This window comes from Sciurus vulgaris (assembly GCF_902686455.1).
Source record: "Sciurus vulgaris genome assembly, chromosome: 9".
Classification (NCBI taxonomy): domain Eukaryota; kingdom Metazoa; phylum Chordata; class Mammalia; order Rodentia; family Sciuridae; genus Sciurus; species Sciurus vulgaris.
In genome coordinates, this window is record NC_136469.1 from 103,756,346 (window position 1) to 103,784,252 (window position 27,907).

A 27,907-nucleotide genomic window follows, 5' to 3' on the forward strand; every position below is an offset into this window, starting at 1 on the left:
GGAAGCAGAATCAGACAACACAGAGGTTCTCTCATCGCTGCCTTATTCCACTTCCATACTACTCTCGTTAGGCCAGAACAGCCTTCCTTTTTAAGGCTGCGTTGTATTCCACCATCAGTATGTACCACACTCCATATCCAATTCTCCATCTCTGGTCACGTGGTTGCTTGCACCTTGGACAATCATGAATAATGCTGCTGCGCACCTCTGTGTACAAATATGTGCTTGAGTCCCTGCCTTCAGTTATTTTGAGGTGTTGAAGAACCTCCATAATATTTTCCACAATGGCGGAACCACTTTAAACTCTTATTTTCCTTCTTCCTTTCTTCCTTCCCTCCCTCCCTCCTTCCTGCCTTCCTTTTCTTTTAGACCATCCTGGTAGGTATGAAGTGATATCTCATTGTGGTTTTTATATACCTTTCTCTCATAATGATGTAGAACGTCTTGTCATGGGTTTATTGGCTATTTGTGTATCTTCTTTGGAGAAATATTTATTTTATTCAAATCATTTGCCCATTTTTACAATTGGCTTTTTCTGTGGTTTGGATGTAATTGAGTAAGTCCTCCAAAGGTTCATATGTTGGAAGCTCAGTCCTTAGTATGGTGATGCAGAGAAGTGGTGGGTCCTTTAAGAGGCGGAGCCTAGTGGGAGGTGCCTAGACGATTGGGGGATATCTCATTGTAGATATCTGCCCTTGGAAGATATCAACGAGGGTTGTTATCAAAGGGCAAGACTGGCCTCTCCCTTCTCTCCAGCTTCCAGTCTTGCCATGCGATCCCTTCCTCTTGCACACATTCCCACCATGATGCCACCTGTCATGTGACACGGCCCAGGGGACCCTCCTCAGAAACCAAATGGATGGGACTACCCAATTTTGGACTTTAAGCCTCCAAAATTTTGAGCTAAATAAAATTCTTTTCTTTATGAATTACCCAGCCTTGGGAATTTCATTGTAGCAATGAAGATGGATGAATACAGCTCATTTCTTTGAGTTGTAAGAGTTCTTTATTTATTCTGAATATAAATAATCCCTCCTCCTCTGATATATGATTTGCCTATGTTTTCACATTGCAGGGGTTATCTTTTCATGTTCTTGATGGTGTATTTTTAAGCACAAAGGCTTTTGATTTTGATGAAGACCAGTTTCTTTTTTCTTTTGTTGTTTGTGCTTTTCGTGTTGCAGTAAGAAACCATTGCCTAACTCAAAGTTAGGAAGATTTTCTCTTCTGTTTTTCCCGTGAGTTTGAGAGTTTTTTCTCTTACATGTAAGCCAATGATTCCATTGGACTTAATTATTATATATGATATGCCTACAAGCTTCTAAAATATTAATCTTAAACATATATAAATCTCTTTAGAACAATAGAATTCATTTCTTACTCTACAAAACAGAGCTGTTGTTGCAAAGCTGGGCAGTGTCCTTTAATGGGAATCACTTTCTCATGAGTATTTTTTAAATGTAGAATTATGTTTATATGATTAAAAGAAAAACAAGAAAGAAAAAAAAAAGAGAAAGTTTTCCTGACCTTTCAGCATATCTACACTGTATTTAAGAATTCAGAAAATATTTGAGTATTTTATTTACTCAGTCATTTAATAAATCTGTGTGTGCTTAATATGCATATGCAGTCCTCCAAAAAGCGGGTGGTCTGTACGGCCCAATGCTGCCGAAAGGTCAAGGTGAGGGCCCCTGGAAAGGCCGCAGACTTTGGAGGTTAGAAAGCATGTCTGTGCCAGGACAGTCTCAGCCCAGCGGGAGGGTAGTTAGGGAAGTCGCGACTGAAGAGGCCATCAGTTGTGGACAAAAAGAGAAATAAATAATGTTAAAAGGTACAGAAGAGTCAAGTAAAGAATTATTCCAAACAAGTGAAACCTGACCATGTTAGTTGGAGAGGAAGAGAGAGGAGCCCCTGAAACAGCTTTAGCGAATGACCCAGTTTGCAGAGGTGAGCAGCAAAGATAGTGTATGCAGAGCTTCGCTGTCTTGAGTCATTTGGAAATCAGAACATACCTATATAGAGATCTTGCGACCCAGCCTGTATTTTAAACTAAAAGAAGTTCAAAACCTAGCACTTGAGCTCCAAGTGCAGACAGACCGAGGTTTAAGTTCTGGCTTGACTACTTGCTAGCTGTGCAACTTTAAGCAAGCTACTAACTGCTCTGGACTTCAGCAAAATGGGACCAACGATAGAGCTACTTCATGGGGTTGCATCGGGATTATATAAGACCTGCACATAAATCCCTTGATAGCTATCCGCTCTGTAGCTCTGACAAAAACAAAACACATTCAAGTAACTTCAACTAAGACTTGGTTAAAATTCTATTTTATTCTCTCAGAACCCTCTTCCTACCAGGAAATCACAATTCTCTTGACAAAAAGATGATAAGTACACGTGACTCTCATCTCATCTTCTGTCCTTCATGCAATATGGAGTTGAATCTCTTTTGCGTGAGTTAAATGCTCCCATCCTCTGGTATAACTGAGATGCAGTTAGCCGGTGGATTCCAGCCCCACGACGTGATCAGACCTGGATGGTGCCTCTAGGGATGAGATCAGCACCATTTTGACATCTCTTCCAGCCCCAAGCCAGAATAAGTCACTAGAGCTCTTTATGGCCGAATGTCACCATAAAACATCTCTTTTCATCTCTGGCTAATGAAAGGACACTCTGTTTCCACCTGTCTTCGGCCACTGTATTCACTCTGGGCAAAACTCATTAAAACTCCCTCCCAAAGAATAATACTTTTTTTCTAAGAGAAATGAAATTGAGAAAGAAAATGCTAGTGACTCCTAGGCACGCAGGTCGGATGGCAGAGTCCTGTGACCCAGACGAGCCATGTCTGTGTCTCTCCCTCTCCCGTCCTCTCGTCTCTTCAGCAATGGGTATTTTCCCAGTAAACACAAGAAACTGCACCGGCTTGGGGATGTCTTGTTTTGCTCTCAAGTATTTTTCGTTTACAGTCTTAAACCTTTCCCTCTCGTGAACTTCCTCCCTTGTTTTCTTTACTGTATCCTGTTGTAATAAGAGGATTTTGTTTCTTATACTGATTTGGAAAACTTCCTTCCTGGCATTCAGATTCTCTCTTCAGATGTCAGAATCAGAGATAATGGTCCATTGCCGGCCACGGGCAGGAGAGTGATGGAGGAAACGGCACCGCCGTCCCTCCACGCTGATCAGGTGGCCCTGCTCAAGAGTGCTGAGAGGCCCAGTGTGTGCCAACAGTGCTTGCACTGTTCCCTCCCGCGACACCAGGGCATTAACATGCAAGGCTGGTGGTTTGAAAATTGTCAGTTTTTTCTAAACCACGCACCCTTTGAAAAGTCAATAGGTTTTTTGAAGAACTTAATCACTCAGAACAGAATCGGATTTATCGCAAATGCCAACTTTCTTGATCGACATTCACTCTTCTTGGCTTCTGGCATACCTGCATCTTTCCAAGGCAGGTTCTGTTTAATCCTTTCCTTCTCATGAAAAATGACTATACAATAAGTGATTTAAAAAAAAAAATGTGTGGGGAAATACAAGAAACAGATAACTCAGTGTGACTTGCCTATAAAATTGTGAGAAATGATTATTAATCTCCAGAGGACTGTTCAAATAAAATCTTAATTTCCAAAGGAAGCTACTTACCAAAAATATTCAAATTTTCATGCTTAAAAAAACCCGTGAGTATATGTAAGCGGAACATATAGCGAGATCCCTCACCCCAATTCCTTCGTTTAGGAATAAGGGAACAATTCAGGGGTCTGAAATGAAAGAGACCCAAAGCAATTCACTGCTGATCAGCACTCGACTTAGGACCCAGATCTCCACCAGGCCTTGTCTCACATCCCACTTCTGCCTTTTGGTGAGTTTCAGTACACCAAAATATAACGAGAAATCATAATGCAAATCTTTCAGAAGTAGAAACTAGATTTCCTCCTTAACCTGTAGCCACCTCCGGATCTTCTTAACTTTCTGTCTGATTCTGTCAGACATCCTGGGAAGGAAATCCCAAGCAGAAGGTGCTGCACAGTGCTATCATTTGGCAAGCTGGAAAACTGAGAATCCTTCCCAGTCCCCAGAGCAGAGCTTCTGAAACTTTCGTGTGCACCAAAGTCGTATGGGGATCTTGTTAAGTGAGAATTCGGATTCCTAGTTCAGAAGCAAGCTCTGAGATTCTGTCTCACTAACAAAGCTAACAGGTCCCTAGGTGCTGTTAGTGTGCGTTTTTGCACCACACGAGATAACAAGGAGCTACAAAGGAGATAAAGACTGAGACATAAGCAAGGTTCAGTTACAGTGTTTTGAAGGCCTACTGTAGAATTTGGATCCTCTCTTGGAAGTAGCAGCAAGTATTCTTGGCATCTTGAAACTGATGTTGGCTGTCCAAGTTTATTGACTGCTCCTAAGTCATTTCCACAGGGAAGCTTACTCAGCCTTCTCTGGGTGGGTCATCACATGCACAACTTGATTTAGAATGTGTTACACTCCGAGTTAACACTGATCCACCCATCTGTCAAAGTCCCTTGAATCTAAACACTGAAAGGACAGTTATGTCTTTTTCGGCATTGAATGCTCAAACTGAATGTACCTAACACCCTGCTCTGGGTCTGCCCCACAGTTTTTCTATAAACGTTGGTCTATGTTATGTTTGTTCTAGGAACAGAGTTCACAAACACTAGCCTGCATCAGTTAGCTGGAACGCTTGTTATGACACAGGATGATAGATTCCACCTGGGTGAGGCCCAAGAGTTTGCATTTCTACTATGCACTCAGGTAATCAGCTGCTGCTGTCCTGGGAACCACGCTTTGAGAAGGTCTAGAGGAGACCTTCAATAACTTCCTGCCAAGGGATGTTAATAAATAAGGCTAAAAGTGTAGCCTCTAAGCTCTTCATTAATAAGCCTCAGAGTACACATCCATAAGATGCAGAGGACAGTCATAGTACTTACCCCCAGGTTAATGTGAGAATTCTATGAACTAATGTAGATAAAGCACTCAGTAATAGTAATAGTAATAGTGTATATCACTATTAATTATCATTACTGAAGCAACTCACCTCACTTGCTAATGGAACAGAGAATAAAATCTTTTGCATACAGCCTCAAGGTGTTTTTTGTTTTGTTTTGTTTTGCTTTACAAGTAGATCAGGTAAATGTGAGTTTAGCCCCTAATCTTTTAAATCTTTAGGAATAGTATAACTCCTCTTGTATTTTGTAACCAGAGTTTTTATATTTTCTTAACCGGTGAGAATAGCAGCTGACCCTGGATTTGTTAAACCCACTAGGAAGGCTATAACAAAAAAGACAGACAATAATAAGGGTTGACAAGGATGTGGAGCATTGGAAACTTCATGCATTGCTGATGGGTATGTAAAGTGATGCAATCACTTTGGAAAATAGTCTGGTATTTCATCAAAAATCTCAACACAGGATTATTATATGACCAGGTTTATGTTCAACAGAATTGCAAACACGGTCTCCCAAAATTTACATGAATGTTCATAGAAGCAGTTCTCAGTAGCCAAAGAGTCCCATAAATTTATGAATAGCTGAACAAAATGTGGTATATATCCACACAATGGAATATCATTTAGCCATAAAAAGGAACAAAGTCCTGATACATGCTACAACATATATGAAAATGGAAAACTTTATGGTAGGTGAAGGAAGTCTGGAACAAAAGATCACAGATTACATAATTCCATGTATACAAAATGCCCCAAGTAGGCAAATTCATAAAGATAGGAAGAAGACTGGGAGTTACTAGGGCTGGGGAAATAGGCAAGGAAGAGCCATGTTAACGGTATGGGTTTTGAGGGGGATGATGACCATGTTGTGGGAATAAGTAGTGGTGATGTTTGTAAATAAACTAAAAACCACTGAGTTGGGTGGCTGGTACTTGCCCCATAGGCCAAGGACACTGCCAATGCTGCCTGGGGGTGCCCAGGCAGCCCAGCAGATACCTGTACGTTGTATAACAGGAAGCAAAGCACAGGGAAACAGTATTTTAGTCCAAATTCTAGATGAGTCAGTTTGAGGCCAAGTTAAGTAACTTATAAAGCCTGAAAGAACTAAAGCAGCAGGGAATTATCTCATACAGAAGAAAAGAGAGAGAAAATTAAGTGGGAAGGTATCAAAACAAGGTTTAATAGAAATCCTTGAAAAAGTAAGCCAACGCACAGAAAACAAAGTCAACAAAAGAAAATGGATAGACTCTAATGAAGACAGCAATTGTTGAACTAAAAATATTTAGAGACAAACTTAATGAAACAATTCTAAGATCTGCTTAAATATTTATTATCACTATGACATTTTAAACATTGAACTTATGCAAAATTTAAAAACCACTGAGTTCTATGTTTGTGAGGATTGATTTTACAGTATGTCTATTATAGCTCAGTGCAAAAACGATTTTAAGATTCTACGATCCAAGTCAAGGCACAGTGGTGCACACCTGTAATCCCAGAGACTTGGGAGGCTGAAGCAGAAGAATCACCAATTTCATAAGGCCCCACACAACTTAGAAGACCCTGTCTCAAAATAAAATAAAGAAAGTGCTGGGGATGTGGCTCTGTGGTTAAAAGCCCCAGAGTTCAATCCCAGGTACCAAAAAAATAAAATAAAATAAATAAATAAGATCCTATAATCCTGTCTGGTTGTAAGATTTTCATCTTAGAGTTGTAGAGTTGTACTGCCAATAGGGTGGCCACTGGCCACATGTGGCTCTTGAGTTCTTTTCCAAAGAAAATGATACTAAAAGTGTAAAAAAGCAAGCACTTAAAAAACATGTAACATGTAACATGTCTCAGTACACTTTTAATATTAAAATGATACTACTTTGGGTATGTTTATTTAAATAAAATCTAATATTAAAATGAACTTGACATTTTATTTTTACTTTTTAAAAAGTAGTTGGTAGAAAATTTAAATTTTGTACATAATTTGCATTATCTTTCTATTGGCCAGCACTGCCTTCAAGGTCCTCTGTAATAGGTCAGGAGTCTTTGGAGAGACACATGAACTGCATGGGCACCTGGGATTGGGTGAAGCTGAGGCTGGTCTTTTCCTCCATTCACCTAAGGGCTCTGTACCCAGGGCTTGCCTAGCTCTGTTCCATTAGCGTGACTCAACACACGTAAACAGGGCAATTCAATGGATGTTTCCAGTTTTTGTTCTTTGAGTAGAAGGCCACCTGCGAAAACAGAGCCTTGTTATCTCAAAGAGCAAGGTTCTGAGCCATTATTATTTTAGAAAGTACTTTTAGTGTCTCTTGCTAATGAACTACACAGCAAGTCATCTGAAAAAGAAATTTTTAAGGCATAATTTCTTTCCTCTTCAGAGTAACTTTTTTCCAAGGCTCAAGTCCTGCATCAAAATATCATTAACCTTGATATGTATTTCTAGATACAGTGATCATAAGAACTCTCCTAGCAGGGGAAATTATTTTAAAGTGAGTCAGACAGGATTTATTTCATAAGCAAAGTAGTTAGGGGCAATTTAATTAAATGATTTAGGAATATCTATAGTAAGAAAATTAAGTAGGTTGGTTCTTTTACAAAAATCATAATATTTTTTGATTATAAACACAACAGATGTCATTCCAAACAACACCAAAAACACCAATAAGCAAAGACAAGGAAGTAGCCAACAGTCCTAATTCCTCTACCAGAGATAATTGTTGTTGATATATAGATATCTAACCTTCCAGGAAAAAATTAAACTTTTGATCAGTCAAAATTTTTCTGCATAAAGAAAATTGGTTCAATTTCTGTTGTGATCTCCTGGCCAAGTAAACAGAACAGTTACTTTCATGCAATCAAAAATAATTCTATCCACACTCTAACTTTTGAGAGAACAAATCCCATTTGTATAGGTTTGGTTAGACAACAGCCCTGGGTTGCAGCTTTGTGCTGGGTGGACTGTAACTCTTGCCTTTATCTCAGCAAAACAAGGAAGCTGTTTACATTCCACACAAAGATGGCGTGGGTGGGCATGTCTCTATACATTTTTCTTTTCTCCTCACCAACATTTACTGCTTTCCTATAGACCCATGTACATGGAGTGCTGTGCAGGTCATGAGCCAGGAGGATGGATTATTTGCTGGAGTTTTTATGGACCCACATTCAAGTGTTTCCCCAGCTGTGTTTACAGCTTTGGGTTTCTAAGCCTCTTGAGAAGTAATCAGTTTTGATCATCTTAAATCCCAAAGTAAATTTTCTTTTCTAGAGATTATTCTACTTGCTAACACAGGTTAGTTTGGCCTCTTGAACCATCTTCTAGTGCCGTGACATCCAAAAATGAAATCTGTGAATTTGATTCAAGAAGGAGAAAGGGAAACCTGAAATATGACTTAGATTCTTCCTGCAGGAGGTGAGATCTCTGGATTCCTCTGCTTATTTCATTTTGTAAGTTTGGTCTCTTCAAAATAGTATAAACCCCTTTAGAGCCAATATTCTCAGATGATTTTTTTTTGGATTACAGTTTATTTTATAACTTTCTAGAGTAACTGGCACAGACACAGACATCTTTATATGCTCAATATTCTTGTTTCTTGATTAATGGGAAGTACATGTGATATTCAAAAGTTTAAGAGATTGTAACTTACGGGTGATTTCTAACTAGGGAACTTTTATAAATTACTATTTTGGTATTCCTTAGTTTAAATCTCTGTATCTTCATAGCTAGCTGCACGTAGAGCCAGGATGTTTGTGAAGAGCTGAGGCTTTGCCAAGTAACAGTAAGAACTGAAAAAAATCAATTCACCCTTCTCTGCCTCAGTGTCCTCATGGAAATAACAAAGAATTGATTGACTGAATTAGCTAATTCATGCAAAATGAATGGCATAGCAACCAGCATATTTATAAGGTTTCAGTAAAGGTTAGCCCCTACCACTGATCTTACTACAACTACTATTCTCTTGACTAATGAGCTCAGTCCTCCACTAACTGGAAAGATGTTCTCTTTTTCCAGGCTGGGTCCTTAGAGAGCCATGGATATGGAGAAGTGAGGCTACAGGGAACATCTGCAGAGCTGGCCAGGTAAGCTAAACAACCAGACCATTCATTTTGTGACACATTCAAGTGCCCAGGAAAGGGATGAAAGCGGCACAGGTGTCATGGGAAACGCTTAATTTGGCCCACATATGCTGACCTCCCACTGCCATACCCTGCTGCCCTGGAACAGGACAGCGAGAGCAGACGTGAGATGCTGTGTCTGCCTTTGCAATTTTCTGTCTCCTGTGAGCTCTTCAGCGTACAGTACATAGGAATTATTTGTGACCGTGTAGGGAATGTGTTTTCCTAGGTTCCTAAGGAAAAAAAATCTCAGGGAAAAAAATAGAAAATGTACTCATTACACACAGAAAACTAGAAAACTATAAATGCCGAATTAATACGCCCAAGCCCCTGTAACAATCAGGTGGTGCAGTTTTTTTTTTTTATAAACTAGTTCAAAACTCAGTGCCTTAAAATAACTATCATTTATTATTTGCCACAGTTCTGAGGGTTGGTGAGCTAAAGGTTTTACCTATGATCACTGTGGAGGCTCCCTTTAACTGGACGGTCCAAGATGGCCTCACTCATGTCTGGGAGTTGGTGCTGGTCATTGGCTAGAGACTTAGTTCTCTTCCTAAGCTCTCTCATTCACCCCTTGGTTAGGCTGAGCATCTTTATAGCTTAGTCATCTTGAAGTCTCAAGAGGGCAAGAATGGAAGATGCAAAGTTTCTGGAACTCCAGGTCCCAACACCAGCCCAGGCAGTCAGAAGTTGTCCCACCTCTATTGGGGGAAGACACGTTAGATTGCCAAGGACTGCACAACAAACCACCAGGTGGCCAACTCTCCCACGCCCTATTTATTACCCTGTCAGTTGTGGCGTTTTCTCTTCGGTGGCATGTGTAATTATCCCTCCAGTTTCTTTCTGCAGTTACTTAATTTGAAGTGTCATGACAACACTAGGGTCAATGACTTGAGGGGAAAAAAAAGGAAAACTACATTTCTTTCTCACTCTCAGAGTTCAAAAGCAGATGAATGAATTTAGGAATAGCTCCAAAAGTCAACTTGGAATAAAAGGAAGAGAATGCATGTTTCAGTAAAGAGAAGGAGTCAGAGTCTGAGACTGGACCACACCCCTGGAGTCTTCCCAGCACCTGGAGCTTCCTTTGAAGTGAAGGAAATTGCTCCACCGCAAGGAGGCTGGAGGAGGCAGCTGTGAGCCTGGAATGTGGCACTCTCGAACATTCTGTCTGCATCCAGGAGGAGACGACTCCTGAGCTACAAACGGCATGGGCTGACTAAAGGAAGCTCAAGTTAATGTCCTTGGCTTCTTAGGTTTTACTTCTATTTGACCCTGAAGAATTTCACAATTTAGACAACCCTAAAAAATCTAAGACCTCTGGCCCAAGGAGCAATGGGTCACTTTCCCAGATGCCCCTGTGGAGCCCCTCCCCGTTGGCCTCTCTGGTGTGCAAAATGAACCACCACAGCCTGATACGCCTAGAAATATGCCTGACGTGGCCTGACTTGCTCTGCCTAGAAAGGTTAACTTGAGGGTTACTTCATAAAAGGAAGTGTGGACGAGAAGCCGAAGCAGAAACCCCAAAGGGATGCCCACTTCCAGAGGGGTGTCGGATGCTTTCCTCAGTGCTGCGTCCAGGGTAGAACACCGTGTCATGAGAGAGTCATAGAATAAAGTCTCAGAATCACACAGAAATCCTTTCCTGAAGAATGTGTAGCAACAGGGTCACAAATGCAACAGCAAATTTCCTAGAACTCCATAAGTTGTCTGTCAGAGAAGTGATTTCTGTATGTATTCATATATTTTCATAAATCCATATGCATGATCGATTCAAGCATAGGTACGTGAGTACAGGCAGGCGTGGGTGGTCTTTTTATTTGTTTGCTTTCCTTTTTTTTTTTTTCACTTTTGATTGGGGACATTTTGAGTCCCAACCCACCACCTACTCAGAAACCCACTTAAGAATCTAGTAAGTATATTTCCTATTTTTGCCCATGCGATGCAATGTTTGTGGACACGTACAAGCACAGACACAGGTACTTTCTGATCGTTGTCTACTTCACAAAAACAGGACCAGAGTGTACATTTTCCCTGCATTGTGCTTCACTCTGTCAACCATACCTTCTGAAATCCTGCCTGTCAACCAACAAATTCTGATCCATTCTTCCCAGTGGCCATATTATTGGATGGACATACTGTAATTTATTCAACTAGTCTATTACTGGAAACATTTTCTAGCTTTTACAGTTTGCAAGAAGAAGAAAAAAGCAAACAAAAACACCAAGCAACCTTCCCCAGTTTCTTCATCATATATTATAAAAATTAAATCTATTATCTGCAATACGATTTTAGCATATGTACTGCCAAAGTGAACATGTATTACCTGGATTACAAATCTGTTGTAGTCTATTGTATTTTACTTTTTATCTTTACAGAAAAAGTTATAATTTTTATAGTTAAACATCACTGTCATTTCAGAGTTTTTGACTTCTCAATTTTGATTAGAAAGATTTTTTTCTGCCTCCATAGAGTATATATAATCTGGATTTTCTTGCCAGAGTTTTACTTTACCTTCTAACATTTTTCATTCATACATTTGTACTCTATCATTGAATATTTGATGAAATTGGATTCTAACAAGACACTTACTTGAATACAATGGTTTTATAAAGGTTCTAATAACTTCTAAGGAAGTCCTCTGCCCTATCTCTAGTTATTTTTCCAAACTTACATATCTTTTCTTTGGTATTTAATTTTTTCTCTTAAAGTTCAAGGTCATTTTACCCAATTACCAAAAGCAAATGAATAAACCAAAAACATCCATCTTGTGATTTTTAGTGAAAAACACACACACACACATAATTTGAGGAACCTAATGCTTTTATGACAATGAGTCTTCCCATCCAAGATTATGGTATATCTTTCCATTTCTTCATTTCCACTTTTGCATGTTTTGGTAAGACTCTGTTGTTAATTTCCTTTTTATCACATCTATTTGCAAGCATTTCACAGAGATTTTTTGTTTTTCATTATTTTAAATACATTTTTTCTACCTCTAATTTCTAGAGTAGAGAGGGCTAATGATGTTTTTATTACATTCCTTTGGGTTTTCTAGGTTTACAATGATATCATCTGCAAAAATAGATAATTTTTCCTGTCTTTTCCAATGTTTACTCCAGTTTTCAAATTCGTTGTCATAGTTTTATAGTTTATTATTTTTAATACCTTTAGTCATTTTAATATTTGTTCTTTGTTTCTCAATCATTTTATAATTTTGCTTTTTTCTTTTTAAAAATTTAAACCTATTTACATATAAGTATTTAGATGCTTTTATATAACAAAATTTAAAATGTATTCATATACTCTACATGTTCTGATTCCTGTTTCATTAATTTAAGCTTTTACCTTTATCAGTCACTCTTATTCTTTTTCTGACTTTTTTAGGATGGAGATTTAGTTTAATTTTCATCTCAAGTCTTTCATAAGGCAAGCACTTTGGTTATAGAATTTTTCAAATACAGTTTCACAGACTCCCAGAGAATGTTATGAAGTTCTCTTTTTCATGGTTTTCATCATTATCAGTAATTTCTATATTTCCTCTTTGAGCTAAATGTTTTCAAAGTATTTCTTAATTTTCAATTTATTTTTGTCAACTTTAAAACAATTTTTTTTTCTTACTTATGGAACTATGATTAGATAACATAAACCGAAGTCTTTACCCTTTGGAATTTCTGAAGTTTTCCTTGTAGCCATGTACATGGTCAGTTTTTTTAAATGTTCTATGGATATGTGAAAAATGATCCAAATTTTTTGTAACAGGAATATGGAAGTTTATTTATTTATCATGTTGGAAAGAAGCATGGCACACCAGTTAAAATAAAGATTTTAGACAGGAGTTGTGGCACATGCCTGCAGCCCATGCTACTGGCGGGGATGAGGCCGAAGAATTGCTTGAGCCAACTGTAAGGCCAACTTGAGTAGCTAGCAAAAGTCTCATCTCAAATGAACAAACAAAAAGTAAGGACTTCAGAGAAAGTGGCCTTGAGCACATTTGTAAAGATGTAAATAATAGTATCTACCTCATGGGGTTGTTCTGAGCATTAAATTATTTAGTATTTATAAGGTGTTTAGAATAGAAATTAGCCCATAGAAGATGCTATGTTTACTACATAAGTAAAAAGAATTAGTCAATTCCTTTTTTTTTTTTTTTCTCTAGAACATTCCAATACAGTCCAAAGAGATATATCGAGTCACTATAAATTTTTTGGTGTTTTCAAGGATGGCTTGTGGATTAAAGCATATTATTCTGGTATTAATTTATTTTCAATTAAATTTCAAATGGTTAAAGTTATAAATTATAAAATTTAGTTCTTCTTCTTTATCTCTATTTTACTAGATTTTTCATTGCTCATCTTACTTCCTTGAATTTTTCTTATCTTCACTATTTATTTTCTTCCACTTGACCAACCTTTTGTCCTTTAGTAAACTTGGCCCCCCTCTTCCTTGACTAAGAGGTCTTCTCCCAAGTTGTACATAAGTAGCCATTGTTGGTACACTTTAGATCTTTCAAGGCAGTTCAGGGAAGGTAAGCTGACCTGTGCAATCAGACTGAATTAGAGCTGTACTCCCAAAGGGGTATTAGGCATTTTGAGTTCTGCCATCCATCCACTTTTAACATTTCCAGTGTCCTTCATTTCTTTAGGAAGATCCAGGTTTCTGTCTGATAGCACATCCTTCTGCCTGAACTACTTCCCTTAAGATTTCTTGTAACCCATGTCTGATGATAACAAATGCCCTCAGTCCTTTTCTGAAAAGGTCTTAATTTCCCTTCATATTTGAAAGACATTTTCACTGAGTGCAGAATTTGGGTTGACAGTTTTTCTCCCCTTCAACACTTTAAAGACATTCTTCCATGGTCTTTTGACATTTATAGTTTGACATATCTGCTATTATTCTTATCTTTGTTCCTCTGATTGCCATCTGTCTTCTCTCTCTTCATGATTTTCTCTTCATTTTTGGTTTTCAACAGTTGAAATGTGATGCGTCTGAGTATATTGTTTCTCATGAGGAGGAGAGGCAGGGATTTATCCTGCCTGGTATTCTCTCAGAAGTTCAGTGAACTGGGCCAGGCGTGGTGGTGCAGGCCTGTAATCCCAGCAGCTTCGGAGACTGAGGCAAGAGAATCACAAGATCAAAGCCAGCCCTAGCAACTTAGTGAGGCTCTAAGTAACTTAGTGAGACTCTGTCTTTAAATAAAAAATTAAAGAGGGCTGGGGATGTGACTCAGTGGTTAAGTGCCACTGGGTTCAATCCCCTGTGCCCCCCCCCCCAAAAAAAAAAATTCAGCAAATCAGTGATGGATCTGGGCTTGATGTCCTTTGTTATGAGAAGAACTTGAACTGGGTCCCCCTTGTAACTGGGGCTCTAGAGTTTTTATATTCTCATGTGAGCCCAGACTTAGCTTCAGAAGTTCATTACTAGTTTTTCATACCTACTTTTATGGCACATCTGTTCTCCCGTACTCTGCTTCAGATGAGCTAGTTTTCATCGTGGCATTTTCCCTAGATTTCAGGCCACCTGCCACCTGGTCCTACAGCCGCAACTCTTTAATGGGCCCAAGAAAAATTATGATTTTGTAGATTATCTTGCATTCTCCTTTTCTTAGGGTGTTAGTGATGCTTTTTCCCAGCATTTTATATCCTAAAAGGAAATACCTATTTACCCTTTAAATTTAAAGATGTTATTTAATTTATAAACCTAGCACAAAATATAATCCTTTTTAAGGGAACTTTTACAACCTAATTATTAAATTTCTTTAACATGTTTAACTGCACATAAATTTGTGATATAAACATAATATATTACAGTATTGTACTGGTTTTCTTAAAAAAAAGACACCATAGAGTGTAGAGACCCCAAATAAACCCAAGCATATTTGGCTAACTAATTTTCAACAGGGGCACGAAGAAGATAGATATGATGTAGAAAGAATAGTTTCTTCAATAAATGGTGCTAGAAAACTGCATATTCACATGCAAAAAAAATAAATAAATAAAATTGGCCTTTTAACTCTTACCATACACAAAAGTCAATTTGAAATTGATTACAGACCTAAATATAAGCTCTGAAACCAAGAAACTCCTGAAAGAAAACATAAGGGGAAAGCTCCTTGACCTTGGACTTCCTATATACACTGATTTTTTTTTTATATATATAGGATAACAAAAGTACAGGCAACAAAAGCAAAAAGAAACAAATGGAACGACATCAAACTAAACAGCTTCTGCACCGCCAAGGAAATAGTGAACCAAATGAAAAGGGAACCTGTGGGTTGGAGGAACATCTGTGGTCCATGTGTTTGATAAGGGGTTAATATCCAGAACACACAAGGAACTCACAAAACACGTCAGCACAGAGCAAACAAACAAATCTGACTTATTAAACTGGCAAAGTACCTGAACAGACATTTCTCCAAATAAGACATAAAAATGGCCACAGGGTGCTCAACATCAAGTCATCAGGGGAAAACATCAAAGCCACAATGAGAGGTCACCTCACACCTGTTAGGATGACAGTTAACCAAAAAACAAGGGAGAACAGCTTTGGTGAGGGTCCCGAGAGAAGGAAACCCTGGTCACCATTAATGGGAACGTAGATTGGTTCAACTGTTCTAGAGAACATTATGGAGTCTCCTCAAAAAAATGAAGAACAGAGCTCTCATATGCCCCAGCTATCCCTTCCCTGGAGTGGTATCTGAAGAAAATGAAGTCACCACCTGATAAACACATCTGACTTCCATGGTAATTGCGGCCTTGTTCATGAAGTCACACTACGGAACAACCAAAGTGTCCATTGCTTGATGAATGCATAAAGAAATTGTGGTACATACACACACACACACACACACACACACACACACACACACACACAGCCTGACATTTGCAGCAACATGAATGAAATTGGAGAACATTACTCTAAGTGAAATGTCAGAAAAAGAAAAATATTGCGTGACCTCCCTTGTATATGGTAACTGAAATAAAATCGAATGCATAGAAACTGAGTAGAAAGAGCACCAGGTGTGTGGGGGTGGGGGATGAAGAGATGAAGGTCAAAGGCTACACAGTTGTAGTTCTGTCAGATGAATGAGTCTAGCGATCTAACATACAACTTAAATACTGTAGTTAGTATGTTGGAAATTTGCTAAGAGTATATTTTAGGTACTCATACCTCACACACACACAAGTTAAGATGATGAATATGTTAATATGCTTGACTGTAATAATTCATTCACTATGTATATGTATATCAAAACAATCATGTATACCCTAAATTTATACAAATTAGCCAGGCATGGTGGTGCACCCCTATAATCCCAGTGGCTCAGGAGGCTGAGGTAGGAGGATCTCGAGTTCTAAACCAGCCTCAGCAAAAGTGAGGTGCTAAGCAACTCAGTGAGACCCTATTTTTAATAAAATACAAAATAGGGTTGGGGATGTGGCTCAGTAGGTGAGTGCCCCTGAGTTTGATTCCTAGTACAGCCCCCCCAAAATTTTTTATACAAATTAAAATGATAATATGTTAAAATTTCTTTTGAAGTATTCCAATCATCTGTTGCAGTAGACTGTATTTCCCAAATGAGTGCCATAACACTGTTCCCATCCCTCACTCTGCCAGAAGTCTGTGCCACTCTCCGTCTAAAAGTAGAATCTCTTTCTCCATCACTGGAAGTCTGGTGGCCTTTATGACTCCTTTGGTCACTAGAGTATGGGATAAGTAAGGCCATGCTTATTCTAGGTATGGCACTTAGCTGGCCTGGAGGCTTGACTCTATATTCTAATGGGGACCCAAGCCTTGCTGTGGTTTTGTGATCTGGGTCTCCATATTCTCAAACAATTTTCTGAGGAGTGTAGAAGGATGAGGGGAGGGATGTTGTTGTATCATGTTTTTTAGATTCAACTCATATTTTTGCTACTTGATTTGGTTCTAAATTATTTTCATATTCTTTCAACACTTCATAGATAATTCAATTGTCTTCCATTAATTTGGCATATCTGTGTCTTATTTCCTGATCACAGCTTCACGTTTATTCTAATGACATCTCAAGGTTACCTACTATAATTGTACTTTTTAAAAAATCAAGTTGTTGTTATATTTCTAATAGCTTTTGTTCTCTACTACTAGATGTTTAGTGGGCTTCTTATGCTCCAGGTACATTTATTTATTTTTATTAGAGCTTTATAGTTATACATAGTAGTTGGGTTCATCCCCACAAACTCATACATGGCATGGAATTTGACTTCAGTTCTCCATTCCCCTCTTCGATGTTTGGTGTTGGATGCACACAGTCAGAGGGTCATTTTATCTTCTTTATAAAAAGTACCCTTTGTCCTGCCAGAATGTCCTCTTTTTATTCTGTTGAACAATTATACACTCAAATTCCACCTTTGCTGATGTTAATATTATATTTCAGATCTCTTTACCTCTGCAAGTGCCTCTTTTCTTCCCCGTATTTCACCATTTTAACAGCACATAGTTAAATCGTGTGCTTTAGTATAACAGGAAATTCTCAGCTATTTCCTTATTCAGTGAGTATTAATTGAGCATTTACTATGTTCTACACTCTAGTCTAGACATTGGTGTGCCAAACAAAGATATCCGACCTCAAGAAATTGGGTGAGAGGAGGCAGGTGATCAACTATACCCATAACATATAAGCAGTTAACATGGTATGGTACAAGCGCTAACTGCTAGGGAGAAAAAGAACAGTTGAGCAAGGTATGTGTGACTGGAGTACAAGAGGGTAGGCTGCAGTTATAAATTGTCATGACAGGCCCTGTTGAAGAAAAGTGAAGTACAGGAGGCAGTGGCTCTGTGGGCATCTGGAGAAGAGTAGTCCAGGCAGAAATAACAGCAATATCAATTCCTAAAGTCGGTGCACCTCACATGTTCAGGGAAAGGCGAGGAAGCCAGCGTGGCTTCAGCTGGGTAGCAGGGAGAAACAGTAGATTAAGGCTGAGGATCACCATTATATTTGGCTTTAGAGATGTCGCTGGTAACCTGGCTCCAAGTGCACAGTGCTGGAGTGGAGGGAAAGGCCATGTTCCGCAAGGCACTAGCACAATGGCGGCTGTACAGTTGACCTGAGGAAACTACGGGTTCTGAATTCACAGATTCAATCAACTTCAGATTGAAAAAGTTCAAAGACAATTATGTCTATACCAAATATGTATGTTTTCATCAGCCTTTTCGCTGCTGTGACTAAAAGACCTGAAAATAACAATGGCAGAGGAGGAAAAGTACCTTTGAGGGCTCTTGGTTTCGGAGGTCTCAGGCCATAGACAGCAGGCTGCATTGCTCTGGGCTCGAGGTGAGGCAGAATATCATGGCAGAAAAGTGTGGTAGAGGGAAGTGGCTCGCATGATGATCAGGAAGCAGAGAGAGAGACTAAGCTCAGTTCATCAAATATGTACCCCAAGGCAGGCCCGCAGTGACCGCTCTTCCTGCCACTCCCACCCACCTTCAGTTAGCGCTTGGTTAATCCCTATCAGGGGACTCGTTCTCTCCTAACCCAAACAATTCACCTCGGAATGCTCTTGCGTTGTTTCACAATGAGCTTTTTAGGGGGACAATGTCTGTACAGACCTTTCTGTCATTATTCCCTAAATACAATTTAACAGCTATTTACACAGCATTTACTTTGTACTAGGTATTATAAGTTAACTAGAGATGATTTAAAGTATGGAGGAGGATGTAGATAGGTTATATGCAAATACTATGAAGTTTTATATAAAGAACTTGAGCATCCATGGATTTTGGTATCTGCAGGAGGACCTGGAACCAATCCCCCTTGGATACCTAGAAACAACTGTACCTAATTTTATTTCTTCTCTTTAATTTATTATTTATTTTATTTTATTCTTATAGTTTTAGTTTTATGCAATGATTTTTATTGATTTGGTCATTATTTGAGTTTTCTCCTGTCTGATCCTAATCTCGTCTCTGCACTTGCTGGCCACAGAAGGGGAAGGATTTTTAGCTTTCTTTTCTTACAAGCCCTGGGCACAAAGAAAAGAGGACTGGGTGTGTTTTGGGGCCAGTGTCTCAATCTGCACAGGAAGCAGGTGCCCTTGTCAAGTCAGGTAATTGAAAACAGCTTATGAAAGGGACCTTTTTCAAAGTTGAACACATGGTGTAGAATAACCAAAGGGAGAATGCAGGACCCAGTGATAGCGTGTGTTCAAGTGAGATGGTTGGAGACTTTACCATGCAAGAGAGAAGAAATGAAGACTGGAACTCAGAGGGAAGGAAAACGTGTGCCCTACGTCACAAACTTCAGCACTCCATTAATCTGGAAGGGGAATTTAGATTCACATAGGAGAGCATGTCACTCCTGGAATCTGGCACATGCAGAGAAGCCTCTTTTCCAGTTTCCTGTCCCAGCATCCTCTTTTCTTAGAAGAGGTAGCCTATGACCCATTCCCAAAAGGCTCACCCCTGATCCAACATGAGCACAAATCCTTAGACTGGGGAATTTACCTTCTAGTTCATTACATGAGAGACGATTTAGTCTGTCTGACTTAGGCTGGTATCATAATTGGTTTCTGGTTGCAAGAAACAAAAACTGAGCCTAAGCATATTCCAGACATCAGATATGACCTTGCACACCCTTTGGAGGTCTAGTTAAAACCTGGCCTGACCCCAACACCACTGCCTAGGAGGATCCAGAATCTTCACTCCAGTGTCAGTGGGCCTCTGGGCTACTTCCTTTTCCTTTGTCCTACCTCCATGTTCCCACCTTAGCATGGCTCTGCCAGTTCTGCTTCTTGTTCATCTAACTTTTAAGTCTAGAGAGTTCACCAGTTTTCCTTGAACATCCCCTTTACCTCAAGCATCTTGTAAGGACAAGGACTTTAATGACACATCACTTTTCATTTGGTCTCATTTCTGTCTTCAAACATCATCCAGTGTAAGAAGTACTATGCCTGTGATAAGAGAACAAATACAGAGTGCACTAGCTTTAGCCTCTAGTATACATGTAGTGTGGCAGAAGGAAAAGAATCATGTATTTTTTCCTAGGAAGGGTAGAACAAGAATCAGCAGCTTATTAGCAACTGCAAATGGACTTGGCATCAATTTGATTATATTACTCTCCATCAAATCCATGGAACTACAAGTAGATTTGGGCAGCTTCCCTGTTTCTGCACCACCACTATCTATAAAAATTGTCAGTATTTCTGGTGGCCCTCTGTTGCAGGGAAATGGCCATCAGAAATAAATTTTCCTAGGACTGGCAATATAGCTCAGTTGGTAGACTGCTTGCCTCCCATGCACAAGGTTCTATTCAATCCCCAGAAAGAAAGGAAAGAAACTGTCTTCCATTTGTGAAACTATTCCCAAATATTCCAGGCAATAAGATAGCCCAGATAATTATGGGTGGTTTTCAAAATATTTAACCATCAGTACAGCACAGCCATCAGTCAATCAGAACAGAGGTCAGGAATAAGTAAGTGAAACAGACCCCAGGGGTCACCAGCTAGCCATCTACCCTGTCTAGAATCCAACTCTGCTAATTCACATCATTTTATAGCAAATCTCCTTTTCTCTTTTTCTTCCCAGACTGTATTTTGCTCGTTTGTGCGTTCATCTAGGAAAGTCATTCTTGAGTTTCTCCATGTGCTAGGAATCAGAAAAACAAAAAATAAAAAAATTTTAAAAATGAGTCGATTCTCAAATGCAGTGAGCACTCTGTGATCCTGAGGTAGTGCCACAGCTATGGTGGATCCTGCACAGCCCCCTTGACTGGCAGAACCAGGGCTGGCTCACCTGCAGCCTTGACACTCTGACACTGTGGTGCTCCACCTATGGGAAAACTGATGCCATTGATCATTAAGAATTTTGTTGATCACGTGACTGTAGAATTTTACAACAGGAAAGGATCTTATTACAGAAGAAGCTTTGACAAGGGATGAGTTGGTCCACTGAACTTCTTGTCTCTGTAAGTTTTGCCTGTTTTCCTTTCCTTTTCTAATCTCGAAAGCACTTTCAGAGCTTCATATGCACAGCCAGTGCTAAGGCACACTTGAAAGAGTAAGAAAGGGATCGACTTTCTAGGCTTTCAGGCATATTTAGCTGGCTTTAAAATAGAGCAAGATGACCTATCATGGGTAGATCCGACAGTCCTTTGGCCCAAGCACACTTCCGCCCAGTCTTTCCTCTTTCTCCTTCACTAGCCTTGGTTTCAAACTGCAGTCAGGCAGCTCATCCCACCCCATAACCCAGGTCGCTCATGCAGGTTATTTCCCCTGATCAAGTCTGCAGGCCTGTAATCTCCTGTAGGTGTCTGCTGCTCACGGGACCTGGACTAATCCTGAGGTGGGTGTCAAGATCACAGGCAGCAGAGCTCACTTGACCCATTTGGCTCTGATCCCCACGTCATAGCAGAGAGGAATGCCTCTCACACTACCCTGGGCATGTGCATCAGTAGACCTCAGTTTCCATTTCCTACTCTATCACGTCAGTAGAATCCAAGCCTTCCTGATGGAGAGCTACTGCTCATGTAATCTTCTCCAGGGGAAGACAAGAGGAGATGCAGCCATTCAAGCAGGAGTGAAGAATGCAGCCCATTTACAGATGCCACCAAGTGGGAGGACTTGCAGGCATGGGGTGAGAGACAGGGAGAAGTAGTGGTACCCAGTTGGGAGAGACTGACTTTAGTGTGACTGTTGGCTTGGGACTGACTTGTCAGTGACTATGGTATGCAGTTCCTGGTTCCTTCATTCCAGAGAAGATGTTACCTTGAAGTGAGTCAAAGGCAAACCAGGAACCTCACAGATCTTCTCCCAACTTCAGGCTCCAAGGAGTTGGTGTGTACAGCTGAGATGAAGAGGGGACATCTTTAGCATAACTTCTGTCCTCTCTGTCAAAACCCATGGCCTCGTGACACTGAAGAGTAAGGACCCCACACTCATGGGGTACTCACAACTGCTGTGGGTGAATGGACGATATGGTGTTGGTCCTGGTGCAGCCTAATCACTCAGAAGGACCGGTCACCCTGGGGTGGCATTTTAGTGAGAGTCACCCCATGTGGGGGAGGTAGTACAGCTGCAGGGGGACCTGTCAGGGCTGTACGTCCAGTCTACCTCCTGGCAGACTAAGAGAAAGTGGTTGAGGAGGGGACTGTGCTGCAACTGGAAGAACCAGTCTGGCCACCCTGGACTGATGGCTGGCACTGATACCGACAAAGGCTCAAATTAAGACTTCACAAACAAGGAACATGGAGATCTGGGGCCCGTACTACCCAGACTGGTTAATAACACTGCAACTAGCTCTTAACCCTCCATACACTGTCATTGGACCAAGCTGAATGGATCTGAATACAAAATACAAGCCGCTTCTCTGATATTCTTATATCCCAGGAGGAACGAGCTTCTGCTCTCTCACCTATGCTGTGGTCCCTTGACTGCAGTGAAAGTTGAATTTCCCATTCAGGATTAGTTGAGCTGCTTAGTAATGGGGGATTCCAGAGCAGGTCCAGGATAATAATACCCCACACTCTAATAATGGGCAAAGGACAGTTGCAAGGAAAGTATTCATTACCCAGTGACAATGTAAACTCTGGACTGGAAATTCAGCTTCCATACGGACATTGGGAGAAGGTGGCTGCTCCTGGGCCCAGAGCTACCAGAAACAGATGGACAAGCCCTCCCCGTATGGTGCTTAAGTCCTCGCCCACTGCTCTGCCTACCACACTGTGGCTGAACGGCTACCAGGAGGCCTAACCTTGTTTTCCTTGAGCGCCTGACCATGGATTAGCACCTGTTCATTTGGGTTCTCTTGGTGGTGAAGAATTCAGCTCTAAGAAAGGCTAAGAAGAGAGGTCACCCCATCCAGTGTAACTGTCCAGATTAGAAAAGGAGTGCTTTCATGTCTTATGACTGGAGAAAAGTCAAATGAGCTTCCCTTTGCAGAGAACCTGTTGCTCAGAAGCTGACTGAGAGGCTGTTCGCCCACTACTGGTGAGTGGTTTTCATGATCCGCTCCTTAATTCTTTGACTCAGGAGACCCATGGGGACGGGCTCCCTGGCTGTGTTTCCTATCTTGGAGGACCTGCCCTTTCTTGCATGGAAGTGAAAGTTCACTGGAAGGAAAACACTTCCCCACCAAGAATGTTGGCTTCTCCTGTACTTCTCATGTCCAAGTGAGCCAGCAACTCAGTTCTGCCTTGCTTTGGCCCTTTCCACTACATTCCCTTTTGGGACATTTCTTGTGTGTATGTGTCCTTAAGTCACTTTATGAATTTTCAACCCCCCTGAGAAAATATTTGAAGACCCGTGCTTTGAAGCCTGAACAGAGTCCTCTACTAGACAGTTTAAATCCCAGTGAGTGTGGATGGTGGATGTGAAGAAAATGGCAATTTATCCTTTTCTCCTGAAGACTGAACATACAAAAGGAGAATGAAAAGGGATTGAAGTTATATAACACTTTAAAAACTTACAATGTTTCAGGTGTGCATATTTTAAGAAAAGGTCTACTGAGATGCCAGCTCTGCCTTAAAGGACTTTAAATCCATCCAGTAACGAGATGTTACTGTCACCTGCACTGAGCAGATCTTTTTCAAATTCTTGCCAAGGTGCCAGTCAACGCTGACTGTGGGCATGAAATAGAAACCAAGTTTGACGCCTAGCTGGTCTTTGTGCCTTCTTAGAGTACCTACCTGCCTCTAAAATTAGTGTGAGCCATGATGCCCTGAGAGGTTTAGGTCTTCTGGGGTGACACACTTTCAAATCCAGAAGCATGTGTTTGTAGGTCCTTGTTCCCAGGAGCCTCCTCTCTGCCTGGCCCTGTGGCTAAGGGACAAGGCAAGACTGTGCTGGGGTCTGGGAAGATGACTGGCTCTACAGTCTAGCAGCATGCACTCAAATGTTAGCTCTGCCATTTGTTAGGTGGGTGATCGCAGGCACATTCTTTTTAAAAATTTGGAGCCTTGAAATTAGAAGCAGCAAGCTGGTCTCCCTGTCTCCTCTAACTGCCTCTGCAGTGTTCCTCTGTTATGGTAATTTCCACCTTGCACTTCATTTGGCTATAAATCTGTTGACTATGTAATAAGTTCCTTAAAGGCAGAAGCTTTTCATTCTTGACATGGACTAGCATATTGGAGGTGATCAATGCATTTGTTGTTTAAACGAGTGAATGTGTGAATAAAGTCCGGGTAATCATGTGTATTTGTGAAAATTACATGTGATAGAGAACTCCTGTCCCTAAACGTAGGGGTCCGATTCTCGGGAAAAGACTCAGGATTTAATTTAACAACGTCTATTTCCTCCACTCTTTTCTTTGTCTCATATTCATTTTTAGTTCTTTATTATTTGCTTATTTAGGTATTAGAATTAAACCCAGGGTCTCTTGCATGCTAGGGAAGCACTTGACCACTGAGCTACATCCCCAGCCCTTCATCTCTAGTCCTTTCAACTGAAATTAAAGGACTCCAGTGTCTCTTCCAGGTATTGAACTAAGTCCTGAGATGACAGAAGAAGTCATGCTCCTTACCTTGCAGTCTAGAGAGGAGAAAGTCTTTTAAAAATTACAAGCAATAAAATAACTTCTCAAGTAGAGTATGCAGGGAGCGCAGAACAGGCACCAATATCTGCAAGGAGAAGAAGTCAGGAAAGTTCTGCAGAGGAGAGAGCATTAGAGCCGAGCCCTGAGATGGAGCAGGAGTTGCCCAGACTGTACTCCTAACAGCTTGGGAGAGAGCCTCATGTCTGCCTGGAACCAGCCAGACATGTAGGACAAGTTACTGTACCTCTGAGAGATTCAGTTTCTTCTTATGCTAATAACACAGTCTATGGGATTTCTGCCAGGATTCAGTAAGATAACAGGCAAAGTGCACAACAGCCATCCAGGCATGACAAATGAACGCTGAGAGGATGGTGCTGCGTGGGAAAGAGCCGAGAAGACAGCCTGGTCGTTAAGGGAGCCACATCAGGTTTTGGGGGGCTTCCAAAGGGAACCCCAATGAACACTGCCCCTCTTTTCCACCCAGGTTGAGGAAAATTTAGAAGAGTAATTATAGAGGTCAAATGTCACCTTTGAAATGCTAATGGCTACACTGGAGAATAAGCCTGGAACAAGGAAATGGAGCTAGACAGCTAGACTCACTCCAACTGGGCAGCTCTGGCATAGCAGCTTCCAGAAAGGAAAGATTCAGCCCATGGCGCAACAGAGGAAAACTCGGGATTACTCCCCAGACAGAAAGAGCAGGAGCAAACCAAGCTTGCCCAGTTGCTTTCCCCAGGTTACCAGTCTGGGACTCTTGGGGCAGAGTGAGTAAAGGGTGGAGCACAGCATGCTTAGCAAACAGTTTCCCATGGCAATGGGGACAGGGGAGTGCTTCTGCTAACACGGTGTTCCTAGGGCATGGGGGCTGGGGAGTGGCTGCTGTTTGTGCATGGAAGGGATTGGGACATGTGGATGAGACTGACAGGCATCCAGGGGTCAGATCGTGAGGAGCCGAGCATGGAGGCAAGGCAGAGGACGGAGGGTAAATGACTACTGAGAGAGAAGAAAGAGGGACCAACCAGGAATATCCCTGGGGAGATTGCCAAGGGGAGTGACAAATGCAGCTGGCACTGCATAGCATCAATATATGGCGGCACTGATCCCTGTGCTTCCAGGATGAGAGAAGTCTGGTGACGTGGTTTTGCCCAGTCCTTAGGAAGGTGAGCATGCTGGCAAGGAGGCGAGACAGGAACACAGCAGGGAAGAGGGGATCTCGGCAGCCTCCATGGGTCCAGGACCCACACAGCACAGTCAATTCAGAGGGGAAGGTAAAATATGAGTAAGGGAATGAAAAACTCAAATGGGTCAGAGGACACAGAAGAGAGGTGCATTCTTATATTTCTTTTTTCTTTTTTTCGAGATGGTAGATTTTAGGATAAGAACTAAGGGTAAGCCTGTGAATGATGCCTCAAGAAGAATTAAGGTAATTCAGAGTTGGAGAGGTTAAGGATGCTTGAGGGGTTATCTACCAGGATGAGGAAGTTCTGAGGCTTAGACTTAGGTCAAAGTTAACAGAGAAGGGACATTTGACTTCTTTGACAAAGACACAAGATATGATGAGTTCAAAACATCAAACACCACCACCAAAAAAGGTGCTTGAGAATAATTTGCCTGGTTTATACCAGAAAAGAGATTATACAGACATAAAGAATTTTACAGCTGTCACAAGATAAACATCTTGTGACAATTACAGAGACAGCAACAATGAGGTTCTTTTTTCCCCCTATTAAGGAAGAGAGCACTGGCCACATATCTGCATAGTAAATATTCACAAATGTATGCCATCTTCAATAAATGAATGGATTCTCATTTCCCTGAGATACTCCCTCTCCCCACAAGAGCACACAAACCAGAAAATTGACTCCTCCTAAGCTAAACATCTATAAGGTACTCTAGAGGCACATCTGCAAACCAAGGAACACATGCGCTGTGAGTTTGTGAGAGAAAGGGAATCTGTTTCATAGCTACACAAGCAGATGGCATCTATCACATCGGCTGATATTTATGATTACTACTATTATTTCCCATAATTGGCCCTCTGAGATGTGCTCATTTGCATCATGCTAAGCACTCGTAATTAGCCAATGAAAGATTTGGAGCTGAGCTAGTTCAAAACAAAATTGAGGCCTATGTGATGCAATGTATATATAGCAATTTCATCTCACAATGCTGAATATCTCCAGAAATTATGTAACTGAGGCTTTTTCTAGAGATGGCTTCTATTAAAACCAGACAAGATACGTTCATTTTTGTTGTGGTATCCAGTCATCTTGAACAACTCTACAAGTATGTTGGGCAAGGGTAGGAAGAAAAACAGAGGCTAAATAATTCTCCTGAATCACGAGGTATGGTCTTAGCAGTAGATTCATCGCCAGGAGGAATCCTTGAGGGTGCCAACAGTCATCGTGGGGATCTAGAAATAAAGAGCTTTGAAATCAGACCTCCTCCCCCGTTCCATTTCCCTGTCAAGATGCATAAAGGCATTCAAACTAATCAAAAAGCCAAGTGAGCCGGCTGGTTAAGTAGGACAGGCCCAACCTTGAGTTCACAGAGCTTTCTAATGCTTCCCACCTGCCTCTCTGAAGAACCATGTTTCTAGGAAATAGGGCAGCAAGAGAAAGACGACCTTGGGTGGCAGAAACGGAAACTCATGGAAGCTGGTGCAACCTAAAAACATCATTGTTCTTAAGAAAACACCCCAAGATCGGTCCATTTTTTCTTTCCTTCCTTCCTTCTCCCTTATTTCTCTCTGAGAAAAGCAGCCTAGAGTAATACGAAGACATGAAAAATACAAAGTCGAGGCTCTTGCTAATCTGGTCTCATCTCACCCGTCCAAGTTCAGCATCCAGTGGATTCTCTTGGCCCCAGCATTGTCTCGCATTGTCCTCTCCTACCCACCAGGCACACGTTCTACCCAACGCACACAGCCTAGATCGTTCCACGCACATGTTATACCAATGCACATAGCCTAGATCATTCCAGGCCCTCCCCCTGCCCCAAACTGCTACGCTGCCTGCAATCATTTGTTGTCTCCACCATCTCCCTAAGTCCTCCAAGGTCCAACTCATATTTCTTTTGTCCCCAAATCTTCCCCTGCGGCACTGGCAACAGTAAACTCTTCCCTTTCAGCTTATCCCTCCAACTTAATGTCATACTAGGGGTAAATGGCTAGGTCTTAGGGGTCAATATCAACTGCTACTGTGCCTGGAGATGCAGCTGGAAGGTTAAGAGTTAACCTCTGAGCTCCAGAGTACCTTGGCCTTTTAACAATGACAAGGAGGGTAGTGGGGAGGAGGGAGTGAAGCAGCATGTGTCTACTGTTTACCAGCCCTGGTCTAAAGCATTCAG

The 27,907-nt window shown here is 41.0% G+C and overlaps 1 protein-coding gene, 1 long non-coding RNA gene and 1 pseudogene across 6 annotated transcripts in view; 2 read left to right on the plus strand and 1 right to left on the minus strand.

Annotated features, from left to right (window-relative positions):
• LOC306669896 (DGAT1/2-independent enzyme synthesizing storage lipids-like) overlaps positions 1-27,907 on the plus strand; it is a 497,646-nt pseudogene that overhangs the window by 44,816 nt on the left and 424,923 nt on the right. The window lies entirely within an intron of this gene.
• The window catches only part of LNX1 (ligand of numb-protein X 1), a 159,407-nt gene that overhangs the window by 22,685 nt on the left and 108,815 nt on the right, over positions 1-27,907 (plus strand). For both annotated transcript variants that reach the window (XM_079154035.1, XM_079154033.1), the window contains exon 2: positions 8,958-9,025. The gene's annotated coding sequence lies outside the window, so the exon portion shown is untranslated. The remainder of the gene's footprint in view (positions 1-8,957; positions 9,026-27,907) is intronic.
• Positions 17,214-27,400, minus strand: LOC306669898. 3 transcript variants are annotated; one of them, XR_013766233.1, is made up of 3 exons: positions 24,548-27,400; positions 20,825-21,874; positions 17,214-19,983 (listed from the first exon to the last, which is right to left on the minus strand). It is a non-coding gene; the product is annotated as an uncharacterized lncRNA (long non-coding RNA). The 3 variants fall into 3 exon arrangements; XR_013766234.1 differs by lacking the exon at positions 24,548-27,400 and adding an exon at positions 22,442-22,955; XR_013766235.1 differs by lacking the exon at positions 24,548-27,400 and having other exon boundaries at positions 20,825-22,955.